The sequence below is a fragment of the Rhinoderma darwinii genome, chromosome 1, assembly GCF_050947455.1.
Source record: "Rhinoderma darwinii isolate aRhiDar2 chromosome 1, aRhiDar2.hap1, whole genome shotgun sequence".
In the NCBI taxonomy this organism is placed as follows: Eukaryota; Metazoa; Chordata; class Amphibia; order Anura; family Rhinodermatidae; genus Rhinoderma; species Rhinoderma darwinii.
In genome coordinates this window covers 250,979,842-250,989,225 of record NC_134687.1, presented here as the reverse complement: position 1 = coordinate 250,989,225, position 9,384 = coordinate 250,979,842, and positions in this window count along the sequence as shown.

Below are 9,384 nucleotides of genomic sequence, written 5' to 3'. Positions count from 1 at the left end.
GAGCTGCCAGGAGGGATTTGATAGATGATGTAATCCTGTAGGTTACAGGAAGACAGCCACACAGAGACCACCTATCTACACATGAGCGCATGGTCTATATTGGTGGTCAGATTAGGCTCACATGACACAGCTGCCCATAATCAAAGGGTTCCAAATGTATGGACACAACTGAGCTGGGAGGAAACAAATGACAATGCTAGACTATTGCTGGAGTGCTTCTTTAAAGGGAAGGTGTCACGGGAATTTATTTTTATATGTTTTTGATTTTAGTACGTTAGTAAAATAAATTTTATTTATTTGTGTTTTACTTTGTTCGGACTTTTACTTCTCTACGGGGACTGCAATTATTTTTTTTCATCTCTGTATGTGTCGATTAACAACACATACAGAGATGGAATACGGCACACACATCCCCATAGTGAATGCGAACGGGAGCCGTTCCATTCACTATAGTGTACGCCGTCTGTGTGGGAACGGCGCATGCGCCGCTCCCACACAGTCCGAATGGAAGGTCTTCGGCAGTGCGACATCCGGCACCATTTTCATGTGGACCGGAAGCCGCGGCCGAACAGTAAGATGACTGCTTCCAGACGCGGCTTCCGTCCATATGTTCCGAAGCAAGGACTAGGAGCGGAGACAGCAGGCGCAGGTAAGTCATGTTTGTGTATGTTCGTGTTATAACCACTGTATCTAATCCTTCTACACTGTGCATTCGCTCAAAAAATAACAGCACAGTGTAGGTTTGAACATCCGACCCCCTCCTTTCTCCTGGCACTAGCCAGGATCAAGGAGAGGCATTGTTTGAGCACACTAGAGCGAGTGTGTCTTCTCCAATTTTGCAGCATAAAGCAATGAGATTGCTTTACCACATGCCAATGCTGCAATTTTAGGAATTGCTCCCTCTAGTGACCAGCACATGGAAATGTTATAAATTAGAATCTAATTTATATTTCCTGACTTGTGAAAAAATTAGAACAATGTGTTTATTTACTAACTGTTTAACTAAAAAAAAAAAAATATCTAGCGACACATTCTCTTTAAGGCAGTGTTAAGGTTTGGATACTTGTAATACTATGCCTTATTCACACGGCCATGTCCGTTTTGCGCACGCAAAAGGTACGTGTGTCTTCAGCATATGGTGCGTGATTTTCACGCGGCTGGCATCATGATGACACTCTGGTTTTAGGTTTACGAACAGAAAAGCACATGGTGCTTTTCATTCATTGTTTTTACTGCTGTTGCGCGAATCAGGCGCGGCAGCCGGCAGTGCTTCCGTGTACCGAGCGCGATTTGCGCACACACCCATCGACTTCAATTGATGCGTGCAGCTCGAAACACTGCCAAATATAACACGTCTCGTGTTTCACACAGACCTACGCTACGTGAAATTCACTGAGTCTGAACAGCCCCATTCAGTAACATAGGTCCGTACGACGCGCGTAAAAATTACGCGCGTAGCACGGACATATTAGACGTTCGCGTGAATAAGGCCTAACTGTCACTATTGGGGTAGAAAAAACATTTAAAAAAAATGTATGCCGTGAACATAGGAAAGTGATTCTCTGCATCGTTTGTCTTGTGTATTTTATTATCCCGTTCACGTTTCACGCTAAATAACCTGTTAGATTAGTCAGGTTATTACGCTCATTTAGATACCTAAAATGTATAGGTCTTTTGTTTTATTTAGTGTAGGGGCAATGAAGCATTTAATGCAAGATATGACTTTCTTGGGGAAACTTTTTTTCAGTTATTTATTTATTTTTCATCCCATTAAAAAGGGATAACTTTATTTTCAACTCAAATTTCTACTTGTAATGTATTAGCATACTTTTGTATGTGAATACATTACACTGTCACTGACACACATAGTGTGCCCTAACAGCAGGCAAACTGAACAGACAGCCCTGGGGTTCTTTCTAGGTCCCCAGGGCTGACTGCAAAGGAATTCCCCAGTCTTTGATCACATCACCGGGTTCCCGATGGACACGATCAAAGAGGGGAGTTCCCTTTGATCATGCCACCGTCAAGGACCGCAGCGGTCAAAGGATGAACCAGCTGAGGTCAATGTTTTCCAACCCCAGCTGTATTTAAGAAAAGCTGCTCTAAAATCAGGAGCTGCAAGTTACAGCTCCTGCTTAGAGGATGAGCACTCATCAGCTTCTACAGAAACACCAAAAGCAGTCGCTGTAGACAAAGCACCTGTACAGCCTGCCGTCAAAAGATGGTGGGCGGTCGTTGAGACAAAAACGTTTGCATCTGGTTTTAACTCCTCTAAATAAAATACCTTACATCCGGATTCTGTGCTCCCCTTCTGAATGTTCTGATGCCTACATCTCAGTTGTTAAATGGTCACTAACTTAACAAACTTTGCATAACCCAATCGTACAAGCAAATATAAGATTATTCTTTGTCAGACAAAAAATAATAATTTTTTTTCTTACTTCGAGCAAGTGGGCGTTATAAAAAAAAAAAAGTATGACGCTGACCAATTCGCGTCATACACTTCTCTTCATTAATGTCCAGCTTTAATCACAGCACAAACTCTTGAGAGAACGCCGTGCTCAGACTTCTTCCCACAGGTCCTTTACCGGAGCGTCGGGAGAATGACCAGACATCGCCTCGCGGTTGGAGGCGATGTCTGGTCATCCTCCCGTCGCCTTGGTGAAGGAACTGCGGGAGGAAGTCGCATCACAGCGTGACCTCACAGGATCACACTGTGCTACGACTAAAGCTGAACATGAATCAAGAGAAGTACATGACGCTGATTTGTCAGCGTCACTTTCCTTTACAACGCCCACTTTGTTAAAGGGGGAAAAAAAAAAAAAAAAACACCCAGTTGGGCTTTTACAAAAAATTAGCATAAATGTTAAAATGTTCATAACATTTAAAAAAAATAAAAAAAACAGTAGTTATCTACAACACAGCGCCTTTTAGATTAGGTAGGACATAGGGACGTACGAAACTGGTGACAGAGCCTCTTTAGTGTTTTTTTTTTTTTTTTTACTGCAAAACACAATTTAGTCAGATTGTAGTTTGAAGTCAATAGGGATTGAATGAACTACAAAAACAGTACGTTTGTGGGGCTTTTTTTTCTCCTGTTTTGTCTGGTGTTTTCACAAAATTGCAAGGCTGGCTTTGGCTTTTTTTTTCTGCCATTTAGTGGTGTTTTTCTCCAACACACCTCCATAGGTCTTTTTTTCCCTCTTCAAAAAAAATAAAAAATAAATGTAAAAAAAACCAACAACGTGGCGTTTTTTTTGAGTAAATAATGTGTTGAGAAATATTTGCATCACATGATCTTTTTCACATTGCAAATCATGTAACTCAAACACCATAACAAAAAAAACATTTAAAAAAAAAAGGTAAGGTAAGCACTACAAAAAAAATCGTTACCTATAGTGAATGCTCAGGGGCCAGTGTGAAAACTGCAGGGAAATTTCTACTCAAGGGCCGCTTGGTGCACCAGCTGGTTTAACCCTTTATGGGGAATTTTCGAAGGTGCAGCATTAAAACGACTTCGCAATGCAAAACAGTTGGCTAATAGAATAGAATCAGTTACAAAAGGCTCACAGTTAAACATCACACGTCACGGTCAGATGTCATCAGTGCAGGTCTGTGCCCCACATAATAGCTAGAGCAAAGGTGCTATGATACAGACTGAAGATAAAAAGGGGCAACAGCACTTGGAGCGCTGCAGCCCCTTTGTTCTAGCGAACAGTGAGGGTCACAGGGCAGACCAATACCTATAATGTCAGACATGTTTCAGTGACACATCAGAAGATTAAACTTCCCTTTTCACCAACAGAATATATTGGAATGTTAATCAGCGCCTTCTGAAATAAGCTTACAGAGGCTCTGTCACCAGATTATAATTGCCCTATCTCCTACATAATCGGATAGGCGCTGTAATGTAGAGAAGTGTTTTTTATTTTGAAAACTCTATTTTGAGAAAGTTACACAATTTTAGATGTATGGTAATTGGTTTCTTAATAGACAACTGGGCTTAGTAAAGACAAGTGTATGACGCTGACCAATCAGTGTCATACACTTCCTTCCATTCATTTTTAGCAGTACTCGCAACACCGTGTGATCTCGCAAGATCACGCTGTGCTGTCACATACTCGCACATTAACTTTACCGAAGTGTCTTGAGAGTGACTAGACATTGCTTTCAGCCAGAATGCGATGTCTATTCACACTCCCGACACTTCAGTAAAGTTTCTTGGGGACTTACACAGCACGGCAAGATCACGCTGTGCTGTAATTCACAGAAACGTTACCGAAGTGTCGGGAGTGTGATTAGACATCGCGCCCTGGCTGGAGAATGTCTAGTCACTCTCAAGACACTTCGGTAAAGTTAATGTGGGAGTATGTGAGTGCACAGTGTGATCTCGCGAGATCACGCTGTGTTGAGAGTACAGCTAGAAATGAATGGAGAGAAATGTATGACGCTGATTGGTCAGAGTCATACACTCCTCGCCACAACGCCCAGTCAATAAAAAAGTAAAAACACGCCCAGTTGTCTATAAAAACAGAATATATAAGGTTTATGCAACAGAGTTCAAAAGGATGTCACGTTTTGAAAGCAGTATCATACTTTATTTTAAATAAAACCATGTAAAAACAATGTTTAAAAGAAAAAAAAAAAAAACTATGCTTGGAAAAAAAAAATTAAATTCATATAAAACAAAATAACTTAAATAACACCAAATATACAAAATGATTAACCATATACAATATGGGAAATAAAGCATTCTGTCCAACAGACTCCAACAAACTGTACATGATACAACTCAAAAAAAGATAGATATTATTCAAGTTAATAAAGGGGAGATGTTTGTCAAATGAGAAGCATTCTAAACTTAGGTTTTGATGGAGTTAATTCCCTTGGTTGAACTTTTCAACCGCACTATGTAATTACAAGTGATGAAATAAATAAAAATGTGGTGCATAATATATATATATATATATATATATATATATTAGCTCATAGAACTTGGGCAGCTTAAATACTGCCCAGCTGGCAAATACCATTTGTACCAATGCTTTTCAGAAATAAATTTTATAGCAATTGTCTTTAAAAATTACCTATGTACCCAAACCCTCAGAAGAGACATAAATAAGGCATGTAGAACTGAGCTTTAGACAATGGAAATTGTGTATGTACAAAAATGAATGAATATATATATATATATATATATATATATATGTGTATGTGAAGCTACTGCATGTCAAAATGTACATGGAATAATTTTTTTTTACCAACTAGAAGCAATGTAAGGGTTTTTTTTTTTTTTACATTTTATTTTATTTTTTTAAACCAGCAGATGCATGAAATTCTATAAAACAAATCTTATTTTCTGATATACGTGTGAGACCTTATCTCAAGTCTAAACTAAATTTACAAGCTTTATGCTTTACATAATGAACTGATATGTATATCTTTGTTTCGTGTTGTTCATACTAAAACACCCACCCTACCGTCCTCCAAATCCAGCAATGCAATAGTTACCGTGTGTCACCAAATTTAAAAAACAGGCTGAAAATCAGGAACAAATTCTCTTTCTGGATCATGTTTAGTAAACTCCTGAAAATGTATTGTGTGTGTCTGCAGATAGTTTAGAAATTCTCTACAAAAATTGCATGCCTATATATGCATTATACATGCACACCTGTGATTTACTAAATCCAAATCCGCAAATAAATTTACATATAGAAGAATAATCACAATTAATAGTGTATATTACGCAGCTAAAAATAAGCAACATGTCTTGAAAGAATACAATTTAATTATCAGCTTTCCCAAGGACTGTTTTAGCAAATAAAGTGTATCCATGGATCTGTAAAAAAATAAAATAAAACCGAGTGAATACAGTTCTGTCTTATTTGTCCTCAAAGTGGCACAGACCAAAGTTAATTGGGATTACTAATGGACACAGCAGATATACTGACCTCCAGAGGCAGAACACAAACAAACTTTGTTATTTTTCTAAAGTGCTCTATGTAAAAAGTTGTCGTGAAATACTTGCACGCTAACACATACATTCCATGAAATAATGCAGTAGCATTTCTTCAGATAAACAAAATTGAAAGGAGAGTTTGCATGCATAATTTGTCGTGTTTTACTGGGCAAACGTGAAATACAGATTATAAAATCATAAGACTGCCCCTACTCCTTAAAAATAAAGCAGTGTATCCGTTGTACATCAGTTTTTCATTATTACGCACTAGTGAATCCTTCAGACTCCGGCCTTATTCAGGAGCTGCCAGTAGTGGAGTTGGTCTCCTCACTTCTCAGTGTGATTATGAAGGGTTTTAGACAAAACTAGGCAGGTATTAATGTTTTTTTTTTTGGTTTCTTTGTTTTTAAGGCTGCTATTGGATGAAAAGGTGGCAAGGCATTGGCAAGAGACTCCCTGTCAGAGCATTTTTAATGTTACTTTAAAAACCATCTTATTTTATGCAACAAATACAAAACTAGTTCAAGAACTAAAGCTTTAAATAGCCATAAAACTAAATTGATGGATTACACAAACTAATCTACCAAGTGTTTGAAAACATTTCGACGTGTGCGCACGTGCGTGTGTGTTGCATACAGACAAAAATACGCAATGCCATAACTACAATTGCCAGAAAAAGCCACACATGCATGCCTTAGCACCTATTCTAGAGAAACGTGTCTAGGAGCATACGTGTAAGATATTTTAGACCTATAATAAATGTACATTTATAAAGTTAAACAGCTATTATATGCATGTGCTTTTAAGATAGTGTTCCCTTAAATTGATCCAAATAAGCCTGAGAATATGGTAGACAGCATAAATTTACCTATAAAAAAAACAAAACAAAAAAACAAACCAAAACCCATATCAATACCTGGTTACACAAACACGTTTTTACCAAACTGCCCACAGCACAAAACTAAACCTTGAATATAGGGCTATGAAACAACCCTTCTAAATGTAACCGTAGAACATGGAAACCATAAAATATCAACATATCTATTTTGTACCCGCAGGATTTTGGTTTTATTTTGAAATCTAACTTGTCTAGAGGTGTCACGACAATCATCTTTTGTTCTGTGATGACGTACTGGTAAAAAATATGCATGATAATGGCTGTCTGTCATGTAGTGTATGGCAGATAACGGCATAAACTTTCATACAGATGACAATAGTTTTATTTCTAAAATATGGCGCCTCAGACAATATGTTACTCTTCACTTATTAACCTGAATAGAGCGAATGCAGTTGCCATGGGCCAGTGACGTTACGTCCATCATGTCACGTATACATAACTGCTAATGCGAGCTGTATAAAAGGTTCAAAATTAAAAATCAAAGCAATCGGCAACCAATTCACCTCAGCATCCAAAACAAAGACTATGATAAAAAAATTAAAATACCTTCTTGCATCAAATGGAAAAACTTACATTATGTATTTAAAACCATCTTCAGTTACATTGAATTACCTTTTGAGCCAAAGTGTGGATAAGACAGACACTTTTCAAAGACCCGGATATCAGAATATTCTGTGCAATGTTCACAAACTTTGAATATCTAGATAATTACCAAGACCAAGCAAGCTGGCGCCAATGTAAACGGGGTAATGATGCAGAGGAAGAAAACAAAAAATACATCCCACATGGGTATATAATAAAAATAAATAATGTTATTAATAAATAAAATGTATTTTTACTATATACCCATGTGAGTGCTGATCTATCCTGGATGTTTTTTTTTTGTTTTTTTACTTTAATTAATAGGATAGCACCGTGTGGCATTCGGTCCACAAAATTTCCTGGGTTATTGGATATCAAATCTTTTCTTTTTTTTCATAAACAAAAAAAGAATCCCACGAGTCGATCTGCCTTGGACGTTTAACACGCTCGTGTAAATAAGGTCTGTGTGACGACCATTGAAACAACGGCCATCCCGCGGACCTTTGTAATTCAATGTGGCTGTTCACACGGCCATTGTTTCAACAGACCCTGTGAAGGGTCCGTGAGAAAATAGGATAGGTCCTATTTTTTCACGCTTCATGCATCCCTCCATAGACTCTAATCTATGGGGGATGCGAGACATCGCGTCCCGCATCGCAGAGCACAGATGCACCTCGGACGTGAAAAACGGCATTTCGATAGGTATTTATATAGCATAATGTAGGTTGCACAAAAACAAGCTTATTTACAGTTACATAGCGAAGTGCTGAATGGTATGGGGAGATTGAGTGAACTACCAGGAAATGGTGAAGAGGTGATGAACAAATCATTTGAGAAATAAAAATGTTATTTTTAAATCTCAGAAGAGTCGTAACTATGTGGTATTATTATTGTGAAACCATAGTGCGGAGAATACATACTAAACAACTGGATGGGTTATAACGGAGCTAACCAAACCAAATCAATTTGTATGATAAGCAAAGGACATTGGTAAAGGAATAGGTAAAGCTCCCCTAATTTCTCAAGGAGGACTTCAAGGGCAATAAGCTTTTAGAATTTAGTATCAAAGATACATTAGGAAGCCTAGACTAAAGGCCCTTTTTACACGGGCCAATTATCGGGCAGACAAGCTTTCATAGATAATTGCCCTGTGTAAACAGGGCAGCGATCAGCAGATGAACGGGCAAACACTCATCTGCTGATTGTATAATTAAAAAAAAAAAGTTAAATATTGTCGGCAGCACATCTCCCTGTGTAAACAGGGAGAAGTGCTGCTGACAATGTATGGGGACGAATGATCGCCCCATACTTGCTCCTTGTGAAAGGAGAAAACAAGCGCCGATCAATGAGTTGTCTCGTCCATCGGCACTTGTTTACATGGCCCATGACGGGCCTTGTAAGAGGACCTTAATCTGAATATATGCTACTACATTAAATATACTGAGTTTCAAGGCCAAAAATAACTGGATTTTTAGATATTTTCCTGTTGGGTTAGGCACAAAACTTTGCACAGGAGTACGTGGGGATTTATTAGACAAAATGCATCGCTAGAAACATGGACAGAGTGCCATTGCAAGCATTGAGCCTAAGGACATAAAGCAATTTACTGGGGAGATCCCTTGGCATAAAATATGCTAGTCACAGCAAGAACAAAACATAAAAGCCATCGATAAGCGGACCCATTTTGCAGCTACTGTAATTTTCTATAAATGCTTTATGTGAAGTACTTTGGCCAATTCTGTTGATCCAATGCTAGTTTAAAAACAAAATAAATAAAAAATATAGGGGAAATTTAATAAGAAGGATACGCAAGAAAGCAGCCACAAATGGTCTCCCCTAAATATGTACTTTTTTTTGCCTCTTGATCAACAGTGTCTACAAAAAAGGGTGAGTCATCGCATATAGTAAAAGATGTGCGGAATTTGGTGTATACATACGCCAGACA